The sequence below is a fragment of the Leptonychotes weddellii genome, chromosome 6, assembly GCF_054177405.1.
Source record: "Leptonychotes weddellii isolate Sample4059 chromosome 6, ASM5417740v2, whole genome shotgun sequence".
In the NCBI taxonomy this organism is placed as follows: domain Eukaryota; kingdom Metazoa; phylum Chordata; class Mammalia; order Carnivora; family Phocidae; genus Leptonychotes; species Leptonychotes weddellii.
In genome coordinates, this window is record NC_138374.1 from 35,128,616 (window position 1) to 35,154,433 (window position 25,818).

General features: G+C 41.6%; 1 pseudogene; it reads left to right on the plus strand.

Moving 5' to 3' along the window:
• LOC102730085 (eukaryotic translation initiation factor 2A pseudogene) overlaps positions 1–21,680 on the plus strand; it is a 34,456-nt pseudogene extending 12,776 nt beyond the window's left edge.
• The last annotated feature ends 4,138 nt before the right edge of the window (positions 21,681–25,818 follow it).

The window sequence follows — 25,818 nt, forward strand, 5'->3', positions numbered from 1 at the left end:
TTTTAAAAGAAACAAAATGTGGTTTTGTCAATTTGATTCTAAAGAGTTTTAAACACTTACTTTAAACATAAATCATATCTAGATAATATTGTATAGTCTCCAAAGGCTTTTCTCATTTCTCGCCACAACATGGAGTAGGAAAGCAGAGGTTGGTAGACCCATTTTTCATGAGCCAGCTGCATCAACTTACTTAAGGTTACACCATGAATTCCCATCAGAGCTAGCATGGAACATGGAGGGCAGGTCTCTACGTTCCCTGTTCTGTTTGTTCCACTGTGCTCCCTCCACCAGCTCACCAGGTTCCAAGTTAATCAATCCTTCCTCAGTACCTAGGCTGGTGGTTCTTAAATTTAGCCAGCTTCAGAATCATGGAGGTCTTAGTAAAACACAGAGTGCTGGGCTCACCTGCAGGATTTCTGACCCTCAGTCTTCATTTCTAAGGATCACCAATGATCATCAGTGATCCTGATGCTGCGGGCCTAGGGACCACACCTGGACAACCACTGATGTGGGCTGACACTTTCACCTAAGTCCTTGTCCCCATTTTTTCTCACTTCCTTTGAGGAGAACCTTGATCCTCCCTATGCTTTCTCCCTTGACTTACTTTTGAGCAGAGACAGAGACCTTTTTTCCCTTCAAGGACCATCATGCGTGCCGTGGATGTTGACAAGAAGATGCGCAATGTGCCCACACAAAGGCTGCTTGGTTCCCAAGCTTTTACCAACCAACCAGAGGGACTTACTGTATTAGGGGCTTGGCTAATCCCACTGTCATAACTTCACTACCTCTTGGACTTGATCAAAATGTGGCAGGGAAAAGCAAAGTTTATGGAGAATTTAGAGGCTCTTGTTTATCCATTTCTCCAAATACTCCAAAAGATTCCTAGATTGAGCCAAACCAGCTGAGAGCCCCCAGCTGGTTCCGTCCTTATGGTATGTTCTCCTCTAGCAAAAGACCCTGTGAGGCACCGGGTTAGTGACCTGAGCATTGGGCTGGACATTAGGGCACACAGTGGGCTCACAGGAAGCAGCCTCCAAGAGGTGCTCTGCATGGGCTGATGGGCAGCCTCATCACTGGCATCACAGAGAAAGTCTCTCCTGATTTGTACCCAGCATCATTGTACTTTCCCTAAGCAGACGGCTTCACTTTGCCTCATGGACCCTGATGTAACTAGCTGTGGTTGTCTCCTCTCTTTGGCCACTAGGGACTTGGCACCACCTTTGCAGTCATCCCTGGAGGTCTGCGGACCATGAAAGCTCTAACTCCTCCTGACCTTCCCATCTTTATTTTCCCATTTCATCAGCATGCTTATGGGTAATGCGCATTGTTTTGTTATGCTATATATTCAATCCTTTGCGAAGCATGATAGATACGGAAGATAGGCGGGAGTGAGGGCAGACAGCTGAATAGGCAGAGAGGTGAATGAGCTGTTGGTCAATGGCAGATACTCTCCCCACCATGAAAGATGCAGCTCAGCACAACGACAATATTAATAAATGGTCTACTGTCCAATTTTGTTTCAGACTTTCCAGATGTCATGCTGGGAGTGGCTTTCAAATGTTACAGACACTGGATGTGCCATTTTTCCCTACCTAAATTCACTTAGTAAATAAATTAATTCATAAACAAACCCAGAACTGGCTATGAGCTTTGTACATGTATATTTCCTGGTAGTGTTGTAATTGGTACAATCTTCTTGCGAAGCAATTTGCCAATATATACTAAAGCGGATACAAATATTTGTACCACTCTTAATACCTAACCTAAATATGAAAAAATTAACTACACATATGCTGTTCATCACAGCAGTATTTCTCATAACTCACTGGAAAGGCTAAGTAAATAATGACACACAGTTCTATGGAATATTATGAAGTAATTAAAAGTGGTGCTCAACAAAACTATAGAGCAACATAGAAAACATAGTCTAATATTAAATAAAATCAAGGGCATAAAAATAATTCTTTGACGTAAGAACAATTACAAGAAAAATTCCTGGAATAAGCGATGATGGTGTTTATACATGGCACTGAGATTTGGAGTGATTATGTCAATCTTGCTTCTATTTTCCAAAACATTGTATGATGTGATCATATTACTTTATATAGAAAAGCACATAAAATAGGGCGCATGGGTGGCCTGGTCCATTAAGCATCCGACTCCTGATTTCAGCTCAGGTCATGATCTCAGGGTCCTGAGATCCAGCCCCATTTTGTACTCCGCCCTGGGCGTGGAACATGCTTAGGATTCTCTCTCTCCCTCTCTCTGAACCTGCCCCCTCTCTCTAAAAGAAAATACATTAAATAGATTTTAAAATGTTACCATTGAGAGCATAACCTTGAATGGTCGGAGAGGACAAATAGGCAGCCTGCAGGCCCAGGGTCAGGGAATGTGCAGAGAAGCCAGAAGCCGGAGGAATGTAGGTGAGCAAATATGCCTAGGCAATGCTGCCGGGCCCACGGGCAGGTCAGGTACCTGGAGGCCCAGTGGGCCAGAATCTCCAAGTGTCTGTGGGCGAACTTTGACACACCTGCTATTGGCTTGAAGCTCTTATTGTCACAGACCATAACCTTGTAGAACACTTGCCCTACCTTCAACGCTTCTGAGGGCTGGACATCTGCTGGCTGGACACGTCCATCAAACACAGAAACCGGCCTGCAAATGCCATTGAATCACATATTTGAAAGTGGGGTGCTACGTCTCAATCCAGGTGACTTTGATTTCCAGAATCTTGGGAAGATAAATAAATACAACTGAATAAGAAGCAGTGTGAAGGTCATAGAGAGACTTGGGGGAGCTCTCCCAGCCTTCAGAACAACATCCAGGGAGACCATCCATTGTGTGTGTGTGGAAGGGGAGGGCAGGTTCTGCTTTCCCTTTTAGCTCCTTCTGAAAGTGATACTTTTGAGACTAAATGATCCTGAGAAGACTATACACTACATGGAACACAGATGGTTTTAGGTTCTTGATGATGTTCATGGACTCCTGTCTTTGAATATTTTCTCCTACTTCTCACCAGTGGGGAGGACTCTGACACGTTTTGTTTTAAAGGGAAGCTCTTTGCTGTGTGGGAAAAGTTGTAAATGGGCTCTCCTGGACAATCTTGAGTGGGTTGATGCTGCAGAATCCCCTGGGCTCAGCAAAGTGAATCAATGGAAGGCAAATCAGAGAGCCAAAATTCCTAATCAGGACCCCCTGCCTGAGGAGCATCAGGAGCTTGAGGTCTCTGGGAAGCCCATGCCAAAGACAAACTCTTAGCCATGGCTGCATTTTCCAAGGGAAACCTCTTACTCTGAAATGAGAGAAGCATTGGAAGCTCATTCAGGGGACGTATGCCTGATACTGCCTGAACTTGAGAAGGAATGGAGAGAATATATTCACCATGACTTTCTTAGCCAGTCCAGGCTCCAAGAGCCTATTTCATTCAGTGTTAACTCAAGGCCTTTGCAAACAGAGATTTATGCTCCAAGTTACAGCTTCTGGAAGCAACATATCAAATCATATGCTAGTTCCTTCTCATCCTTCCTGTGCTCCTCAAAGACTTGTCTCCAGAAGTCAGGTATCAGTTTACCTACATTGCCTCTAAAATGGTTAATACATAAGCCAGGTCAAAGTGTGGATTATCAGCTCAGCTTAAAGTCCTGCAAGAGTCATCCTTACATCCTGCCTGCATGCCCCAGGTTTCCTACATCCCAACCAACCAGGCAACTCCTAACAAAGCCTCTGGGCAGGGGGACCACGATTTGTGTTTTAACTCTGAGTTTTCTTGAGGGCAGTGAGTGACTTTCCCCACTGCCCCCAGTGAAGTCCCCCAAACCCTTTTGTTTTTTTTCTAGGCTTGATCTTTCCAGCCTCTTAATCATTTCTGGGACCATTCCCAGCACTTTCTCTGGCTTCCTTAAATCCCTCCTAAAAGCTTTCCTTTTGTACTAAATAAAAGCAAATTCCTTGGACCCAGAAGTCTATAGCTTTGCATGGCCTGCAATTTTTCAAGAATGAAAAAAAATAATAATAATAAGACCAAAAAACTTCTTGGAGGAATGAGTCAGAGGCATTAAAGTAACTCCCCATGCAGTAGATTGTCTCCATGGGCTTGATACCTTGGCCCTGCTCTAGACATTTCACATCCTGAGAAAAGGTCTGAAATGTTACTGCCTTGGGACCCTGCCACAGTTTACAGAAAGCACCTTCGCCTTCAAAAGCTTCTGTGTTAATCAAAGGTGATTAAAACCAGGTCTCTGCGCAAGGCGTTCTTTCATAGCTCTGAACACGTAAGGAAAAGCAGAGATGATTATCTGGCTGGCTCAGCAGAGATTTGCTTCTTTCTATAAAAATATACATGCTGACAAAACAACAGCCGTAGATTTACGATTTGTCTGATTTGATCACCTTTCAGCACAGGAAAACCTGGCTTGTATACTCCATTAGAAGGGCTGCCATGGGAATAGTCAGCGAAGATGAGGCCCAGCCTGGGACCCAGACCAGAGATCAAGCTCAGATGTCACCATGAACATCACTTTCATGATCCAGCTAGAATGTTCTAGCCCCCCAGGCAGAACTGGCCCCCTCCTCTGTGCTTCTACGACACTTTGGTTGGCTCTCTTCTGGCACATCGTGGGGTCCATTGTGATATATGCATCTGTCCACCCCACCCAAGAGACCAAGAGTTCCTTGTATCTTCAGTGGGGGTCCATCATGCCTTTCCTGAATCACCAAGAAAACCAAGAGAGCTTTGTTTTCTCTCAAAGAGATGTAAAATGGGAAGAACAGGTATCTTTATTTCCATCTAGACACAGCAAAGCTCATCCAGGCTACTGACAAGGCAGTTAATTATAAGACAGATTCAAAGGCACCTTTCTTCATAGGCGGAGTTCAACCAAAGAAGTCCGAATTCATGGAGATGGAAGACGCTGGAAGCTGGAGAGGCAAGGAGATGCTCATGCCTGGCACCTTCAACCATCCAGGAACACCCACCCCTCTTCCCAGAGAGGTCTTAGGAAAGGATGCTTTCAAACTTACCAGAAGTGTGAACATTAAAACAATGAGATGTTATTTTCACTCTATAAAACCAACAGTTTTTTTAAGTAATAAACAATTTTGATAAGGTCAAGTTCTGATGGTTACTCAGAACTTTGTTTGTACTGGGGGAGGGGGGTATATTGGTACACATTTTCCAAAAATCAGAATATATTCAAGGCTGGTAGTCAGAGATATAAACAAAAATACATGCTTTAATTTAGTCATTGAAGATTTACTTTTTAAATAAGAAATTGAAAATAAGCTCAACTGTGCCATAAATGTAATGATGCATTCATGTATATTAAGCTACATAGCAATAACAAGTAAATGTCGAGATTTCAGTAGCTAAACACAGTGAAGGCTTGCTTCTCACTGAAAGTTTGGTGTAGGTTGGGCATCTCCAGGCAGCTTTCCCCCAAGCAGTGACTCTCAGATCGAGGCTGTTTCCATCTGCCACCTGCCGTCCGCCATCACTGATAAGCCTAGAGCACTATGCCAGGCATAGGAGTGGCATCCTCACTTCTGCCCACATCCTATTGTTCAGAACTCAACCTGTTGGTCCAATCACACTGCAAAGGAGATCTGGAAACACAGATTGCCCAAGTGCCCAGGGGGAGGAAATGGCATGGAGAACCCACGCACAACTGCCACAAATCACTAAGTAGAACATGGCACCTTCAGAAGAGGGAGCATCATGCAGCCATTAAAAACATGTTCTCGAAGAGCGTGTAATGAGAGGTGAACATTCTCACAACATGATGGTAAACTAAAGGGAAGTCTTGACATAAATATAGATAGTGAATTATCCCAATAGCATGCATACATGGACCCGGACATGTGTGTCCACACTTACCACCGCCATGTTAACACGGTTATTTCTATGTTGAAGTAGTTGTTTTCTTCATTCTTTTTCAACTTTTCCCTAATTTCTTTTTAAGAAGCACACATCATTCTGAAAAATAAAATAAAAAATAAGTAAGAATTATTGATTCAAGTGTAATTAATACTTATACTACATATAACACATGTAACAAGTAATAATAGTAAAGTGACTTTGAGGCAGGTAGACCTGTAAATATAGTTATGCCAATTCTTAGACAAGGATCAGGGAACTTTTCAAAGTATTCCTCCAGCCCCCTGAGAACCACTGCTGAATTGAGTTGTTACTGATAGGAATATTATGTTAAGGGAGCAGAATTTTTTCAGAATGAACTGATAATATGATATCCTGGCAAAAGAACCAGGTTTGGAGCTGGAAGATGTGGGCTATTCTTCATACTTTCAAACATATTCTGGCTCCTGGGAGAGAAAAAACTTCACCTCTCAAAGCCTAAGTGTTTTCTCCAAGGTTGTCCTGAATATACAAAACATTGTTTCCAAAATGTGTTCCAAAATGAAAGGAATCCATAATTCAGGGACAAGCTGGATTAAGTCAGGATAACTGACATCTTTACTGCCGGGCTCACTGAGCTCCAAATACACTGATGTGCTTTCTAGGTCTCCGAGTAGCAAATAATAATTACTTGGTGAAGGAGCACTTTTTCTAGGAATATCATGGAACTAGACCTCTGATAAACACTGTGGAAAAATGTTCATTTACTGAGATACTGAGGTTAAAAGTATATAACTATAATCTATTAGCTCTTGTAAGGATTTTTTATTTTCCATTGTTAATTTTCCATTCTTTCCATTTGTAGAACAAAAAGTCATACAGCAGGGTCTCAGCTCCACCCTGGGCTGTGTTTGTTCCATGATTCAGCCGTGGCACATCTGGAGGACTACAGAGAAGGACTGTCAAGGACTGTCTCTAAGAAAAATCAAGGAGCATCTTGGTTCCTCATCCTAAGGCAAAGACAATGGAAATCGACTCAGAATGATTCAGGGACTTGGCAAAAAGGCCATGTCCCGACTGAATGCGGGAGGTGTGAGCAACACTGATTCCAGCCTATCAACACGATGGAACATATCACAGGCCCCAGGAGAGATGTGCAGGCTCAAGAGAGACAGGAAAAGACAGACACCACACAGCAGTCCAGAAAACGCACAGGTATCCCAGAACCATGGGGAAAGAGATGAAGGGGACTGGAGCTCCTGCAAAGTGGGAAGGGCAGAACCTTTACATCACTCCTACTGTGCGACCCTAGAAACACAAGTGAGAGTCAGAGTTCTCAACAGTAAGTATATGTATAAGTTCACACGGAGGTGTCTAATACAGCACCTGGGACACACAATCTACAGAATCAAATGACAACAAGGATCAGGCAGGCAATTTAGAAATATAATGAGTGAAGCAGGTGGATATAACAATAAGGGTTGGGGGGAACAGTGGCAATTTGGAAAGCACTTGCCCCGTTCATGAAGAGAACATCAATCACCTTCAGCAAATTATTGCCATGCAAGTATTTGGACCCATTGATGTAAGTCTTCAAGTTGTTCTAGAAAAGCCATAAATCCAGGTTTTTAAAATAAGATGTATCAATGACCAGTTGTACCCTGAATTTTACAACTTGCTAACAGGAGTTTCCACTTGCTCAGACAGCTGAGTCATCTTTTACTCCTCTGTTTTACCCTCCACATAGTGGATCAGCGTGACCTCTCATTTCTACTTCCAAACTACATCCAGCACCTGATCACCTATCTTCACCTCCTCCCTGGTCCAGACACCACCACCTTTCCCTGGATTTCTGCAGTAGCTTCCTAACTGGTGTCCCTGCTTCTGTCTCCGGCCACCTGCTCCACACTCCACACAGCAGCCAGAGTAAACTTGTTAAAACAAAAACCCACATGGCATTCCTCATTCAATGGTTCCTCATTAGATGCAGGATAAAAGTTGAAATCCTTACATTTTCTTGTAAGGTGTACATGACCAGCCAGCCCTTGCCACTCAGTCCCCAAACCCCATCCCATCACCTCTCTCCCTTCGGTCCTACCACTCTGCTCACTGCTCACTTGGCTCCACTCACAGTGGTCTCCTTGCTGACATCCCAAGAATGCTCCCAGCTCAAGGGGTTGGCGCTGGCTGTTTCCCCTGTATACTCTTCACCCAGCTATCCATCAGACTTTCTGTCTCACCTCCTTCTGTTTTTTGCTCAAATAGTGAGCAGTGAGCCCCTTCCCCAGTTCTCCTTATCTCTTTTCCCTGATTGCTCTTCTCTCTAACATTCACTACCACCTGACACATTACATTTTCCTCATTTATGTCTTTATACTGTGTCTTCCAAAATTAGAACGCAAGTCTTCATGAGGAAAGGAGTTTGGTCTGTGTTCTTCATTGCTGCATTTCTAGCCCTCGGGAGCTTTAAAAAAAGTTGTGGAAGGAAGGTAGGGAGAAAGAAGAATGAGCAAATATGGTATGCTGAGTCATTGAATTAGAACCCATAAAATGATTCCAAGGATAAAGTTCTGGTCATGGACAAAGCACAGTATGAGACTGAGCTCAGAGGGGAAGGACCAGGCAGAAGGAAAATGGTATTTTCTTGGTGTGAAACTGCCTTGTTCTCATCCCTCCAATATGAGAATCTCCCATCAAAGCTCTGTGAGTAGCCATCTAGTACCAAAAGGCCAGTGATCTCCTGGGTTTGGAGGAAAGTGCTCTGGGCAGGGGGCCAGGAGACCCTGAGCCAGTCATTTTCCTGGGAGATTTTCCTACTGTGAAATAGGAAGGCTTATCTCTCTCAAGTTTCTTAGAGCTCTGCTACCATAGACATTAAGATTCTAAAATTCTTCAGCAACTTAATTTTATATGTATAAGTGAGATATTTCTATTTGGAAGAAGGACTCCATGGAGATGAAGCAGATTCACTGCATTAAAGACACACTTTGGTAGTACTCTCTTGTGTGTTAGCATCCAACGGGAAAATGATCACTGTGTCAGACCAATAGGACAGATTCATGGATCCCTGGTCAAAGCTGGGATACATTTCCATGTGATTTCTTAGTTAATCAGGGATCGCTGACAGCAAATCCTCCGGGAGACACTGAGGCATAGAAAGATTCAGCAAGTGTTCAGTCAGATGGGGTACACACACAGCTAATTCAACCTCCTGCATCTGACCTCACTTGAGTAAACACTTGGACTCATGAGGCACAGCCTTCTAGAGGTGGTGCTGCTTCAGAAAAAATAAAATTAGAAATTGCCACAAATCAAAAATTAAAAAAATAATAATAAAGAACAAATAAATAAATATAAAAATTGCCACAACTCTTTGTTTTTCTTCGCCAACTATGGTCTCAATATAAGGGGCCTTTGGAAAACAGCAGGAATGACAGACAAGTACCAAGTGGAGACAATTAACTCAATGTCCTATCAGCCCAAGTGGCTCCAGGCCCAGGCACTCCATCTCCATCCACCAAATCATTCTGATGGATAAGGGAAGCCTGTCCTCAAAAGACAGACACTTGAAATTCTTTGAGATTCTAGGTCATGCCCTCATGTCACCTTTTAAGAAGAACCAGCTTGAGGCCAAAGGGCCTTCTTTGAAATTATGTTCCTTACCCAAAGGGCACTCTCCAGGATCCCTTTGGGCTGTGACCAGAGGGTTCATTTAATATGGAACAGAATTAGATGACCATAGTGTGAGGTTTGAGTGCTGTCATTGCTCTAACTTACAGGGATTGACATCATGCCCAGAGAAGACATCTAGCTATATTCAGATGTCCCTACAGTTAACATGGTTCACCTCCTCTGCTAGCCTCTGCAACTTAACTTTATGATGTTCTTTCGGAGAGGCATAGCATGTGGACCTCCCCCAAAAACCTGACTGAGAAGCCACAACTTCTGTGTCCCAAGATGAAACTGCCCCAGGATCTCAGAAGAATCACAGAAGAGCAATAGAACACTGCACTTATTAGCCATGGACCACTTAAGATAAAAAACCATTCTAAGTTCAGTGGAGATGCATAATAGAATATCCAAGTAAGAGGAACTACAGCGCAAAAAAGAGAAACAAAATTTTACCTAATTAATCAACAAACTAAAGAAAAACAATCACCACAAAGTACAAAATAGTAAACAAAATGGAAGAAATTAATTGCTCTGTATCAGTATTTGAAATCATTGTGAGTGAGCTGCCTTTCTTTATCTAAATATAAAGATATGGGATGAGATAAAATTAAAATTGAGTAGTAAACTGCCTAGAAGAAATACATGAAAAACAAAATAACAAAAAACAAAAAACAAACCCAAAATGACAGAGAACTACTTTCACAATGATGGAGTAGATATATTTATACCTATTCCTCCTGCTGAGTACAGCCTGAAAACCTAGACATTATAAAACAAACATAAGACTAAAAAGTAAAGAGAAAAAGGAAGACTGGCTAGGGACCCTAGAACCCAAAGAATGATATGATGGTGAGTTCTTTGGGTTTTCTTTTGGCCTCATATATCCCAGCCTGGGTGCTAGAGAAGGTAGCAACCTGGAAATGCCAGTAGGCACAGACAAAAATAGCCTGTTTCCTGTAGCCGAAGGACCAGAATTGGGGCAGCCTCACAAGACAGAAAAGTATGTGATAATAGCCATTCTACTCTAGCCAAACACCACAGAGAATGCTGCAGCCCACCCCCCCGCTTCATCCCCACCAGCAAAGGTTGAGTGGAGAGCCTAACTTCCTCTCTCATTGGGGTAGAATAAGTTTCCCCCCAAACCTCTCCAAAATGGTGGCAAAGTAGAGCAGCCTGGAATTTCATCTTCACTGAGCAGTATGAGCCCCTCCCCACTCCCAATGTCAGTGGACACCCCTCAGGAGACTTAACTTCAATGCCCACACAGCAGTATTGAAGTACCTTGCCCACTCATGGCTGGGATGGTGTCAGAGGAGTCTTGCAAAAACACAAGATTTAACAAATATCTAGAGTCTCATAACATAATAGCTAAAGTGCTCAGGATTCAAATATACCAATATCTGAGAAGACCTCAACTTGAGTGAGAAAAGACAATAAACACTAACATCAAAATGACACAGAAGTTGGAATACTCTGACAAGAATTTCAGAGACGCCGTCGTAAAAATGCTCCAAATAACAAGCACAAAGAAATTTGAAACAAATGAAAAAAAAATTTAAGTTTCAGAAAAAAACCCAAAGATATAAAAAACAAAATGGAAATTTTACTACTAAAAAATACAAAAACAGAAATGAAAATGCAATAGATGGTCTCAAACAGCAAAATGCAAAATATAGAGGAGAAAAATCAGTGAAATTATTCACTGTGAACAACAGAAAGAAAATACATTAAAAAAATATGGAAAGGGATTCAGGGGCATGTGGGATTATAACTAAAGAGCTTATATTTATGTCACTAGGGTCCCAGAAAGAGAGGAGAAAAGGGGTGGGCCTGAAAAATTATTTCCCAAAAAATGGCAGAAAATTTCCCAAATTTGGAGAAAAGCATATACAGTTACATATTCAAGAAGCTGAGCAAGCCTCAAACAGAATAAAACCAAAGAAATTCACAATATCATAGTGAAATTTCTGAAAACCAAAAACAAAGGAAAAGTTCTAAGAGCAGCCAGAGAGAAAGGATCAGTTAGCGGTAGAAGAAAATGCAATTCAAATGAGTAGTGGGTTTCTCATCAGAAACTATCAAGGTCAGAAGAAAGTGGCACATTTTCCACGTACTGAAAGGAAAGAACTATGAATTCTGAGTTGTGAAATGTGAAAATATCCTTCAGGAAAAAGGGGAAATCAAGATATCCTCAGATAAAGGAAAACTATGAGAATATGTCGCCAGCAGACATTTCATAAAAGAATGACAATAAATTTCACTAAACACAAAGAAAATGATAAAAGAAGGAATATAAGAACATCAGGAAGAAAAAAAACAGAAAGAACAAAAATACAAGTAAGCAAAATAGACTTTCCTTCTCCTCTTTAATTTACTAAATTATGATTGACAAAGCAAAATTTGTAGTGATCTATTTAATGCAGTTCTCAATGTATGTAAAGGCCATAAAGAGAAGAAAAGTCTCTATACTTCACTCAAACTACTAAAATTTTAACACTGAGACTGAAAAGTTATGTGGGTATAATACCCAAGCAATCACTAAAAAAAACTATTATATATGAGAAGATATACAAAAAGGCACCATGGAGGTCAAACTGGGATTTTTTAAATGTTCACGTCACCTACAGGAAGTAAATACAAAGAAAAACAAAAAGTAGAACTATCAGAAAACAAAAAATAAAATGACAAACCTAAGCCCTAACATATTAATAATTATTATAAATACAATGGTCTAACACACTCTCAATAATCAATCAATCCTAGAATAAGTGAGTTCAGCAAGGTCAAAAGAAAAAAGATTAACACACAAAAATCAACTGTATTTCTATATGCTGGCAATGAACATGTGGAAACCAAAATTACAAATACAAAACACTTTACCATAGCCCCTCCCTAAAATGAGACACTTTGATGTGCAGGACTTGTATTCTGAAAACTATAAGACACAAATGAAAGAAATAAAAGTTGATCTAAATAAATGGAGAGACACAATGTGTTCACGGATTGAGAGACTCATAATAAAGACATCAATTCTCGCCAAATTGCCAAGCAAGGTTAATGAAATTCCTATCAAAATTCCAGCAAGAATTTTTGTAGCTACAAACAAACATATTTAAAAATGTATAAGAAATGGAAAGGAGCTAAAATAACTAAAATAATTTTAAAAACAAAGAATAGAGTGGGAAAATTTATATATGATAGAGTTTTATTAGTCAAGACTATGCTGTATTTTCAGAGGGATAGACACAGAGATCAGTGGAACAGGATAAAAAGCCAAAAGACAGGCTCACAGAATAGAGTAACACATTTTTGACAAAACTGAAAAGCAGTTCAATGGAGGGAGGAGAGTCTATCACAAATGCTGCTAGAGTAATTGGACAGCCACAGGCAAAAAAATGAACCTCAACTTAACCTCACTCCTTACACAAATTAAACTCAAAATGCATTATAGATTTTTTTTTAAAAAGATTTTATTTATTTATTTGACAGAGAGAGAAAGATACACAGCGAGAGAGGGAACACCAGCAGGGGCAGAGGGAGAGGGAGAAGCAGGCTTCCAACAGAGCTGGGAGCCTGATGTGGGGCTCGATCCCAGCACCCTGGGACCATGACCTGAGCGGAAGGCAGACACTTAACGACTGAGCCACCCAGGTGCCCCAAAAAACATCATAGATTTAAATGAAAATCTAAAACCATAAAACATTTAGAAGGTAACCTAGGAAAAAGATCAGTGTCTAGAGTTTGGTGAAGACCTCAGACCTGACACCGAAAGCATGATCCAAAAAAGAAAAAAAAAATCAATAAACTCGACTTCATCAAAACTAAATATTTTTGCTCTGTGAAAGAAAGACTCTGTTAAGAGGATGAAAAGACAAGCGACAGATTTGGAGACAGTATTTCCAAACCACGTATCTGGCAAAAGCTTCTTTCTAGAATTTATAAAGAATTCTGAAAACACAACAGTAATAATAATTTTTAAAATTCCAGTTAGGAACTGGTCAAAAGACAAGATATTTAAAAAACTAAACACACCCTTACCACATAACACAGTCGTTTTATTACTCCCAGGCATTTATCCCAATGAAATGAAAACTGATGTCCACACAAAAACCATACATAATTGTCCAATAGCAGCTTTATTTGGAATAGTCAAAAACTGGAAACAATCCAAATGTCCTTCAACCAGTGAAGGGTCAAACAAACTGTGGAACACCCATTCCATGGAACACTACTCAGAAAAAAAAAAAATGAACTATTGATACACAGACAATGCAGATGGATCTCAAGGGCATTGTGAAATAAAATGAGCCCCCAAAATGCATATGCTGTATGATTCCACTTATTTTTTTTTTAAGATTTTATTTATTTGACAGAGAGAGACACAGCAAGAGAGGGAACACAAGCAGGGGGAGTGGGAGAGGGAGAAGCAGGCTCCCCGCTGAGCAGGGAGCCCAATATGGGGCTCGATCACAGAACCCTGGGATCATGACCTGAGCCGAAGGCAGACGCTTAACGACTGAGCCACCCAGGGGCCCCATGATTCCATTTATATAACATTACTGAAATAACAAAAGTATAGAAATGGAAAAATAGTGGTTGCTAGAGGTTAGAAATGGTGGGGTAGAGGGGAGTAGATGACAAGAGAGGTTCAGCATGAGGGTGATGTTGGTGGTGATGAACTAGGTCTGTATCTTGAATGATCTGGTGGTTCCATGAATTTACACATGTGATGAAATGGCATAGAACTCTACACACATGTTGTACCAAAGTCAATTTCCTGATCCTGATTAGGTTAAGATGTAACTATTATGGGACACTGGATGAAGGGTTCAAAGAACCTAACTGTATTATCTTTGCAACTTCCAGTGAATTTATAATTATTTCAAAATAAAAAGTTTAAAAAATGCACAAAATAAGGACACCTGGGTGGCTCAGTCAGTTAAGCATCAGCCTTCGGCTCAGGTCATGATCCTGGAGTCCTGGGATCAAGTCCTGCATGGGGCTCCCTGCTCGGGGAGGAGCCTGCTTCTCTCTCTGTCTATGGCTTCCCCCTGCTTATGCTCTGTCCCTCTCTCTCTCTCTCTCTAATAAAATAAATAAATAAATAAATCTTTTAAAAAATGCACAAAATAAAAAACATAATAGAGATGGGATGAAAATGAGGGATGGGCAATAATAAGTAGACTTTAACACAAAAGAAACAAGGTTGGTCTATATCGAAACTAGATAAAGTGAAATTCAAGGGCAATAACTTTAAATTGAGACAGTTAATGATAAAGCACCAATAATAAGAGATATGCTCCATAATGTGTTACTGTCATTAACCTTTTCATACCAAACAACCCAGAAGTAAAATAAGTAAATAAAACTAAACTTTATGGAAACACTTTTAAAGCCTTTAAAAAGCAGCTCAATCAGAGCAGAAGATTTTTAATCTATTTCTTTCAGTCCAGATATAGAAGATTTTAATAATATAATCAGAGAACTTGACTTTGTGAATATATAAAAAGGTATCTGCTATAGCCCTAAGGGAATTATTTTTTTCTTATTCCATATTTTCATATTTATAAAAGCAAACCATGTAATGAATTACAAATACTCAGTGATTTTCCAGAAGCAGGGATGCACAAGTGTGTTTATAATCATTATTCAGTAAAACCAAATACTACCAAAAGATGATAAAAATATCCATTTGAAAATTTAAAGAGGAAATTATGTATAGGATAGATTACCTATAATGCAATGAAAAGGAAACTCTTCCATATCAATACCTGTGTTCTACATCTAAAAGCATATTCAAAGACACTGCTTGGCTTTGGATATTTTTATAGTATTAAAAGGCTAACTAAAAACAACTGAACCAACTGAAATTCTGTATTGGTATAAACAAAATCTGGAAGGGAACACACAAAACTCTAACAATGGTGTCTGTGGAGGAAGCTGAGACTGAAACCGATAGTTGAGGAAAACTTTAGCTAATCTATAATGTTTGAAGTTCAACCCCGGCTGCACCCATTATTTATGCAAAAATCCATAGGTTTTTTTCTAATAAGAAAAAAGTGATTAATAAATATATTGCACACCTAATTTGGGAATTCAAAAATAAAAGACTAAACAAAAACTTAGAATATATCGCTTCTCGGCCTTTTGGCTAAGATCAAGTGTAAACACTTAGAATATATAATATTAGAAAGAATATATAAACTTAGAAAGAATATATATTATATAAATATATAAAGAATATATCAAGCCATGGGTGATATTAACATGATCATAAGAGAATATCAAGTACAGATGAAATCAATCACTGTCATATTGAAAGCAATAGCAATAGAGCCTAGTGTGTCTCCTTCGTCCCCATCCATGTTCACAGTTTTCCTCGACTCCAATAACTTTAGGACCCGTGTAGACAAACAAGGGAGCTGCAGAGCAGTAGGAAGAGTAAGGTTGAGTTTGGATAGTCCTACCTGGCTGCAAAGCCCAGCTCCAACACTTAGCAGTTTTGTGGCCTGTACAAGTCACGTAAGCTCTCTTAGCTTCGATTTGTTTTGTTTTCTTTCATTAGGATAAGAATAAGAACACCTTGCAGAGTGGCTATGAAAATGAACTGTAACCATTTATAAAAAATCATAGGGCATATATGTGCACACACATACACAAACAAATCCATACATACATGTATGGATAGCTAGATTGATGGGTAGTAAGACAGACAGACCTATATCTGTCTTTCTTTCTTTCTCTAGACCTGTATTCATACACTTAAAAACATACATGAAATGTGGGTTCTAGAATATTAATTGTGATTATCTTAGGATGGTGTGAATTCTGGTGTTTACTTTCTTTGTAGAAGAAAAGAGAACAGAGTTGTCTGGTTGTCCCCGTGTCCTCTGGCCAAAACTTCCTGATCTCCCTCAGGCTCCCAGGAAGTTGTCAGTTGTCCTAAAGATACTTAAGGGTGGGAGACACTCTAGAGACAGACGAGTATACTTTTTGTTGAGGCTACTTGAGTGACACTCAGAACTTTGCCTGAGAAATGATGCATTTTATTTTCCTACAGGTGGGCCATGTCGGAGGCATTCATACTGCACTTTCTGAATACTTGGAAGGCAATCTGGGACTGCAGCCTAGTCAGGCAAACAGCTGGCTGGGTGCCAGTTGCCCCAGGGTATTCTTAGAACCTCTGACTGGGTCCTCAGGGCCTGGTATCCCTTATGGCCCAGAACCAGAAAGGCTGGACGGCCTTCCCAGTCCCTATACCAGTACAGTCCAGGGGTTATGCACAAGCCAAGAGAAGGGGATCAGGCACAGGGCAGCTAAGATCGGGTCCCTTTCGACTTTAAAAGAAAATCCAACTGTCTTTCTGCAGGTCCCTAAGAAGTGGGAAAACCCCAGAGACCTTCACTGACACAATCAATACATTACCTAAAAGTCGGTTGTCAATCCAACGCTTTCGTATCAAACCATGTTCAATGGAGTACAAGTATCTCACAAAGAATATACTGATTGTTTGAGGAGACTATAGTGAATTTAGCAAGCAGATTATCTGCAGAGAAGAAATGGAACCTTTCTGGAAGGGAAATGGGGTACAGAATGTATGGCAGGAGACGGGGGGTTGGTTTTCTGGAACACAGACCACGAGGCAATCAGAATCAGCCAGCCCCTCAGTAACCAGGAACTGGGCGATCGCATGGAATGAGGAATGAGATAACACCTGCAAGAAAATGTGCACTTACAAGCCTGAACCCTCTATTAGTGTGGGGGTGATTATTCCTCAAAGACTGTGTGTGTGTGTACACACGTGCTCACACACCCACTATATACATATAATTTTTTGACTCATTTTTTTCCACTTAATAGTAGATTTTGACCATCCTTCCCATTGCAAAGATACAGACCTAGCTCATCCTGCCTCAACTTCTAGGATAATTAGGAGTTCACTGCATGGCTGTGTCATTGGGTTGGTATTTCCTGGTTTATGGTACAGATGGGAGTCAGTGGAGGTTCCCTGTGCCCCTGGTCACTCAGGCTCAGAGCCTGCAGGCACACCTTCCTTCTCCTCCGCTCCCGGGCTGAGCAAAGGGAAGCTGAGCAGGTCATTAGCGGGGTCCCCAAGGTCCTTCCTTCCAACCCTGCTTTCTGCATGGCCCCCAGCACTCCCAGCCCTGATACTCTAAACTGGGTGGTCCTTCCCTCCCAGTGCTGAATCCTGGAAATCTGGAAATTACTGGTTCCAATGCCATCAGCTTCCTATCACTCCAAACTTCCTTTGTATCTCGGGACTATTCATGGCACCATTTTCAGTCCTCCAATCCATTTGCAGACTTTTCTCAATTTTTTTCATTTCAAAGGTCAACATATGGACCTAAGTCACCATTGTGAAACCAGAAAATATGCATCCTTAAAGCAAGACGGGAAGACGGAAGCGCTTATTCAAAGATTCATACCCTCAGGGCGCCTGGGTGGCTCAGTCAGGTGAGCGGCAGACTCTTGATTGCGGCTCAAGTCATGATGTCAGAGCTCAGCGTGGGATCTGCTTGAGATTCTCTCTCTCTCTCAAAATAAATAAATAAAATCTTTAAAAAAGAAAAAAAGACTCACACTCATGACAGACCATAATATAACTGGAGAATCATAAGGACTGGGGTAGCAGAAAGAACAGAGGGTAGAAGTGGGAACATTCTTACAAGTATTTTCAGAGTGCCTTCTGGGCACCACGGTTCCGCCAAGTGGCAGGGGACGAAGGGAGAGGGACAACCAGATGCCAGAAGGTGCAAGAGTTTGCATGGCCCATTTCTTCTGTGGTGTTAGGGTCTCCTGGAGAACCGTCTATGAGTGGCCCTAGTCACACGACAATCAGTGTCCCTGACCCGAGCTTGCCATGCCGTGGGCAGCAGGTGCCACGCTGGTCCGCCTTTAAGGGGCAGGAAGAGTAGCCACAGAGGGGAAGCACCTGGCCAGAGAAAAAGCCCTGACAAGCACAAAATTCCAGTAAGACCCAATTTTTAAATAAAGTTATCAGATCAGAAATCCAAACAGTGAGCACTTAAGAACAGGGAGGTGCATAAAATAAGAAAGTGCTGTACTCGACACTTTTTCAGATGGGTGAGAGTTATGACCATTGTGCTTTTAGTGCCTGGGAAGGGTTATAAATAGCCATGGAGAAGGGATTTTGCCATATGCTCTTTCAAATATGCACACACACACACACACACACATTTTAACACCGTGTTGTATTTTTCAGATGGTTTCAAATTTAAAACAAATGAATGACTCAGATGGAGATAATTGAATGTGCCAAGTTTTAACCTGCAATGAGTTACACCAAAGGAGCTAAAAGCATGAATGTGTGAAGCAGTCTCTGGACACAAACCAGGACTCTGACCCTTGGAGAAGAGAGGGTTCCCGTGGAGAAGGCTTGTTTCACTAATTGCACAGAGCACCTGGCCACAGGATTATGAATACTGACCTTTCCTGGTATGCCCAGATGGATCCTTCCATGGGCAGCGCCGAGTGCCCAGCAGTGGAGAGAAAGGGCTCTGGAAAGTCAGCAGAGCATTCTTTTGTTTCGGTCTAAACCACAGACAAGGAAAATCAGAATTTTCTCTCTGGACTCAGGGCCCCCCATCTTCTTTTCCAGTAAAAAAAAAAAATATATCAAACTGAGAGGTATTTCAGGATTCTACAGTCATGATGTCTTGACTGCCTACAAATGATTAATTCTTGTCCTGGCAGTGATCAAAGGAAATCTGTTTCTAAACAATGCTGCCACATGAACAGAATCAAGAAGAAAGATCTGGAAAAGGTGTTCTCCTACCCAGGGGCTGCAACACATGCTCAGAGGACATTTGCATCAGGATGAACAATAGAAATATGCATTTCTCCATCCATTTGTTTATTTCTTCTTCATTCAATAGCTATTTACTGAGCGTGTTGGGCACTAAGGGCTAGGGAAGGGACAAAAATGAATGCATTTCACAAATACATGTTGAACACTTACGATGTGCCCTGCTCTGTATCAGGGGCTGGGGATCAGTGATGAGTAAGACCAGCCAGCTCCCTTACCTTATGGAGCCTGCCTTTTGCTGGGGAAAGACAGACAATGGGCAAACAAACACATAACTAAGCAAGATAATGACCAGGAAGGAAGTAATGACCAAGAAGGGCAAAGAGGTAGACATTTGGGAGAGGCCAATTTGAAAAGAATGGTATTGCCACTAAAACTTGAAGGTTAAGGGCGCCTGCGTGGCTCAGATGGTTAAGCGTCTGCCTTCGGCTCAGGTCATGATCCCAGGGTCCTGGGATCAAGTCCCACATCGGGCTCCCTGCTCCTTGGGGGCCTGCTTCTCCCTCTGCCTCTCTCTCTCTCTCTGTCTCTCATGAATAAATAAATAAAATCTTTAAAAAAAAAAAAAACTTGAAGGTTAACAAGGCAGTAGTTACATAAAGAGCCAGGATGAGCATTTCAGCCTAGGGAACAGTGGAAAGTGGGAAAGGTCACGGTGTGTTCGCAGCACTGAAGGGACCCACATACTGATGTTTTCCATGTTATTCAGATACCAGATTCAGCAGCAGTAGAATAATTTATGGCACGAGGGGCATCGAAAAATGAATATAACTTTTCCAGGAGAAGATGGAGGCATCCATACCGTTCCTGGCAGATGAGGGTACAGATCCAGTGGTGGTAATGTTCCAAGGCCCCAGGGTCCATTCCTCTGGGGTTGATAAGGTTAGGACACGAAGGAATGAAAAGCACTGCTGTTTTGCAATAGTTAGAATGGATTCGACAAGCAAGGGACTTCCTACAACAGAGAACAACTGTTGCATTACCTTGCAGCAAATGAAGAAAGTGCTAGAATTTATTCAATTACCAAAACATAGCCCCATTTATGGTGACATTTAGAATTCTAGTTCTACTGAGTTTTACGCTGTTTATGGTTCTATGCCTGCCAAAGGAATGATTTTCAACTTGAAATGTGATCCTGTATATGACCGTGGAGCTGGTGTTCTAATGTCTAACTTATTTAGTCCTCATGGCCATATATTAAGGCTAGCTGGGTTTAAAAACCTGGCGAACAAATGAAACCATGGAATGTTAAAAAATACAAACCTATTTCTAAACCAGCAGCCTCTGATCCTACATATTTTGCTTGGTGCCCAGATGGAGAGCACATTTTAACTGCCATGCATGCTCCCAGGTTGGGTACAAGCTTTGGCATTAATAATGGGTACAAACTTTGGCATTATTCCAGCCCTATCCTGGCAGCCATTTTTTGGATAAGCTATTTCCAGCAAAAACATATCTTACTAAGCAATTAAAAGCGAAGTACCCAATGAAGAATCTAAATTTGCAGTGGTTGGTAGACTCTCAGCTTAAGAAATAAACCAATCACCAATTCCAAGCTCTCAGAGAAGACACCACTGCTGAATTAGAAATCACAACCAGGAAATGATAAGCCATTATCAAAAGCAGCTCTTAAAAATCAAAGGCAAGGGCGCCTGGGTGGCTCAGTTGGTTAAGCGACTGCCTTCGGCTCAGGTCATGATCCTGGAGTCCCGCGATCGAGTCCTGCATCGGGCTCCCTGCTCGGCAGGGAGTCTGCTTCTCCCTCTCCCACTCCCCGTTTGTGTTCCCTGTCTCGCTGTGTCTTTCTCTGTCAAATAAATAAATAAAATCTTTAAAAAAAAAAAATCAAAGGCAATATGAGGCTAAGAAAGCTCCAAAGCAGGAAGCAAGAAATAACAAGAACCAAGATTTGGCACCTACTCTGCCCCACAGAGCACACCCCGAAATACTGTCTCTGTTCACATCTGGAGACCCTGAGACAGATGAAAAACTCAAGACTCAAAGACCTGAAAGCAGTTGAACCTTGAAAGAACAATCAGCAACAGAAACACAGAAAAACTCTAAGTCGGAGAAATTTTAAGAGATATCATTCTTCTCCAGGAGCAGGAAGATCTGAAATTGGTTACTTTAAAGATTGACAGAGAGCAAGTTGTTAGCATAAATCAGTGGAAATACATCTTCTATCTAAAACTCCGCAGAACACCTGAATTTCACTTGCCCAACACGTACCCACATTGTTTACTGCTCATCTATAACTCAACCATATATTCCATTGGAATATATGTGAAATTAGTTAATAATGTCCATTAAATTGGCTTTTCCTACATTTCAATACATGTAGAAAAGAGATGCAAATTTCATAGCTAAGCTCAAAGGACTGCAAGTCAAACATCATTGTTATTCAGTGTAATTTACCATATAAATGAATAAAGACATTTTAAATTTAAAAAAAAATGCAACCCATTAGACTGGATAAAAGAAGTCAGTGCAAAACAAGCAAGGTATACAAAAGTTCATTTCTGGGAGTGCCTGGGTGGCTCAGTCAGTTAAGCATCTGACTCTTGATTTCAGCTGTGGTCATGATCTCAGGGTCCTGAGACAGAGCCCTGAGTTGGGCTCTGCTGCTGAGCCTACATAGGATTCTCTTTCTCCCTCTCCCTGTGCCCCTCCCCCTCTCACACACATCCTTGCACTCTCTCTCTCTCTCTTAAAAAAAAAAAGTTCATTTCCATAACTTTAGGATGAATGTTAATTTCTTTCTCTTGAACTTGTATTCACTTACTAATTTGTTCAGGAGAAACTCAATACAGTAATTTTCTGAAAAACTGAATTGCTTTATAGTCCACTTCCTCCTGGAGCATTTAAAGTCCCCATTATTGTATTTTTAAACCAAGACTCTATCCAATGAGGATCCCCAAAAGAGTCTGAACATGTGCCTGCGTGTCATTTCTCATCACAAAAAGGAATTTAAGCAGTCTCTTTGGTAGCCTGGAATGGTCATGAAGCTGGACACGGAATTCTGGTGTGCTGAGCCTCTCATTTATTTCTGTATGTGTATTTCTTGCCTCCCACAAGCTAAGCTTTGTCTAAACATAGTCAAGATAAATTTAAAAATCTCATGTGGAGTCTGTCGTGAAGGACATTGATAATATATGTGAAAGTTTCTAACAGGTAACTGAATTAAAAAAAAAAAAGTCATCTAATTAAAGCAGTAGAGCACAGAGAAGAGAAGCTCTGTAGCAAGAACAGGATCCAGAGAAACTGCTTTGAGAAACCAGAGGGCTGTAGCCCCATTCAGCTCCCTGCCTGTGATACCATTTGCATAGGAAGACTGGGAAGTCACATTTCCGCTAGCTGGCCCTGGATCCCTGTCTAGATCCAGCTGCCTGGCAGAAGCAGGTCTCCGTGAAGCCTCCAGCAGGGCGGGAGGATGGCTGAAGTTTGTGAGGAGGGCACCATCCACCCAGAAAGTGGTAGGTCTCCTGTGATTTTTCTCTGTTCTCAAGTTTTTATCTTGAATACAAACTTGAGTTGTTTGCGTTGTTGCAGGACACAGAATTTCTCTTTTATTTTTATTTTTATTTTTTTTAAAGATTTTACTTACTTATTCATGAGAGAGAGAGAGAGAGAGGCAGAGGGAGAAGCAGACTTCCCGCAGAGCGGGGAGCCCGATGCGAGACTCGATCCCAGGACTCCGGGATCATGACCCGAGCCGAAGGCAGACGCCCAACAATCTGAGCCACCCAGGCGCCCCACAGAATTTCTCTTTTAAACTTTACGTAGCTGATCCTAGGTGCAACCACGATCCATGCTCTCCTTCCTTCTGGAGAACTCTGCTACTTCCCCCTGTGGGCAGCAGGATGCCATCTCAAACACGGAAGGCATGCTGTAACGTGGGGAGCGTGTTCCTGCTGCCGTGCTCTTCAACGCTGCGTCCACGGTGACCAGAGACAAGGCAACTAGGTATGTGGGTGCCACAGGACCCTTTCACACTGAGGTCGTTGGGAGGTGAATGGTTCCTTAGAACAATAGCTGCTTGGAGCGATGGGAATCTCTTCCCAATGGAAAAAGTGAAACTCATGGAGGAAATAAAGGCTCTAAAGGCAACATTTCTTGCCATTTCTCAAGAAGGGATACTAGAAATAAAGGGTTTCGTTTTCTTCCTGTATATCTTTTCTCAGAATAACCCACTGAGCCAGCAATGGCGCTGGTTTCTCTGCCCAGAGTTTCTGATGAGGTGAACCATGCTCCACGTGGAAAGCAAGGGGTGTCTTCTGCGTGAAGATAAACAGGCCTCCTGTGAGTCTTAGGGAAAGTCGGAATTCTTCCTTACACTGCTGTAGTTCTGTGACCCACATCCTTTCCCTAATTCCTTGGCCAGAGAAAATGCGGGAAAAGCTTTCACTTCCCTCAGCTCCTGGAAAACCATTTGAAGTCTGGTTCCTGCAACCAGGTCCTTTCTCTGGGAGAACCCGATGAAGAGTGTCCCAAGACATTTGTTCTCAGGTCTGACTCAGAGGTAAAAGAAAGGTCCAGGAATGTAGGGAGAGTAAGAACCTCAAAATCAAGCCAAACATCGTGGGTTCCCCTTGTGCTTGGGTGGGGGAGGGGAGAAAAGACGAGGCTGTTTCCGCCTTTGCTTCTGCTCCACGCCGGGTAAGAAACCATGCCATCACCCGTCCTGCCTGACTCCCCAGGTTTCCCGGGACACTGGTGAGGGTATGGGGACCCAGGTAGCATATCTGTCACTCATCCTTCTTGGAATCAGCACCCTGGAATCACAGGCCTCCTTGGAATCTGCTTTCTACCCATTCTGTAATTAGAAGCTTTCCTTTTGTTCACATCAGCATACAGTTTACAAAGTCTCTTCGCATTGTTCACCCACGTCAATTTACTGAGAGACAACCTGGAGAGAACACAGTATGAGACTCTGCAGACCTAGCAGTGAACAGTCGGGGGTGGCTCCCGTCTGTCCTCGGGGAGCTTGCAGCCTGGTAGGGAGACAGGCGTGGAAAAATGTTCCTAAGCCAACGACAGCAAAGTAGCCATACATTGTAAAGTTTGTTGTGAAGAAAACAGAACCTGAGACACAACAGATATTAATTATTATATTAAATGCAAATGGACACAATTCCCAAATCAAGAGGCAGGAGGGGAAATGGGAGCGAGGGCATTAAGCCCCGAAAACCGGGTCTCCTTTGGAGGTGACGACAACAGGCATGGAAGAGCTTATTACATTGGAGAGTTTCACCTCAGGTTGGTGGGATGGCCCATCGACAATGACATCAGTGACCCTCCCGTGTCAGGATGTGTAGGTCTTCTTTGCTGAGTGGTTCAGTTATTCCAGGGAAAGATCCTACAGTCTCCCACCTTGGCAGTGGGAGTCTGGGGATAGCTCTAAATCAGTTGTTAGCACCTCCCTTGATTCTCCTTTTGTCATCCAATTTTCTTATGTGTCTGATGTCTCCAAATATATAGCCTCCTTTTCCCAGTTTCCTCAGCAAAAGAAATCTCCAGTCTCCCTGTGTGGCTGACAGAGGTGGCACCAAGTGCAAAATGAAAATGTGAGTGCCCTTGTTCAAAAAGCTGGGGAAAATGCTGTTGCTGCTAAAAGTTCTAACATATAAAGCTTTTCTTTTCTTCCATGATCTGAACTATTCTGAGATCATGTATGGATAATGGATTTGCATTTTTATTATCATTAGTTACTTCAAAAATCAAGACAAATGTAGTATTAATATTTAATACTCCTGTATTTCTTTGGCTAGGCGCTACTCTCCATATCCCAAGTCTTCTTCCATTTAATTATCAATATTTTCATTTATTTTGCTGGAATAGATTCTCCAGAAATTTGATAGAGCTTCTGTTTGATAAACTTTCTGAGTCCTTAAAGAGCTTTAGAAAAAAACTCCTTTCACCTTTGTGTTTAATTTTTTTCTTGGAATAGAATTCTAATTCAAAATCACACACCAACAACTTTGAAAATATTGGTCTATTGCTTTCAGAAATCCTCTCCTGCTTTTGAGAAATCGGATTCCAATCTGGTGTTCATTTCTTTATATAGAAACTATCTTCTCTTTTATTTAGTTTTGTTGGCCTTTAGGACACTTTTGTCAGCGCTGGTTTTCTGAAATGTCACCACAGTGCATGTATATGTCATATCTGTTAAATTTGTCCCATGCAACACTCAGGGGGTATTTCAATTTGAGGACTCATGTCTTCCTTTCCAAAAGTATTGTCTTCTGTTACTTATCTCCTCCCTTCAAGCCTCTGTTTCGTTTTTCTTTCCTTTTGCAACCTCAGTTAGATAGGATTTGGAACTCTTTGGTAAACCTATTGTGTCTTAATGCTCCATTAATATGTTCTGTTTCTTTGTCTTTCTGGGGCTACATTTTGGAAGAATGCTTTGTTGCTCTCCTCCAGCTTACAAAATCAGATTTTAGTTTTG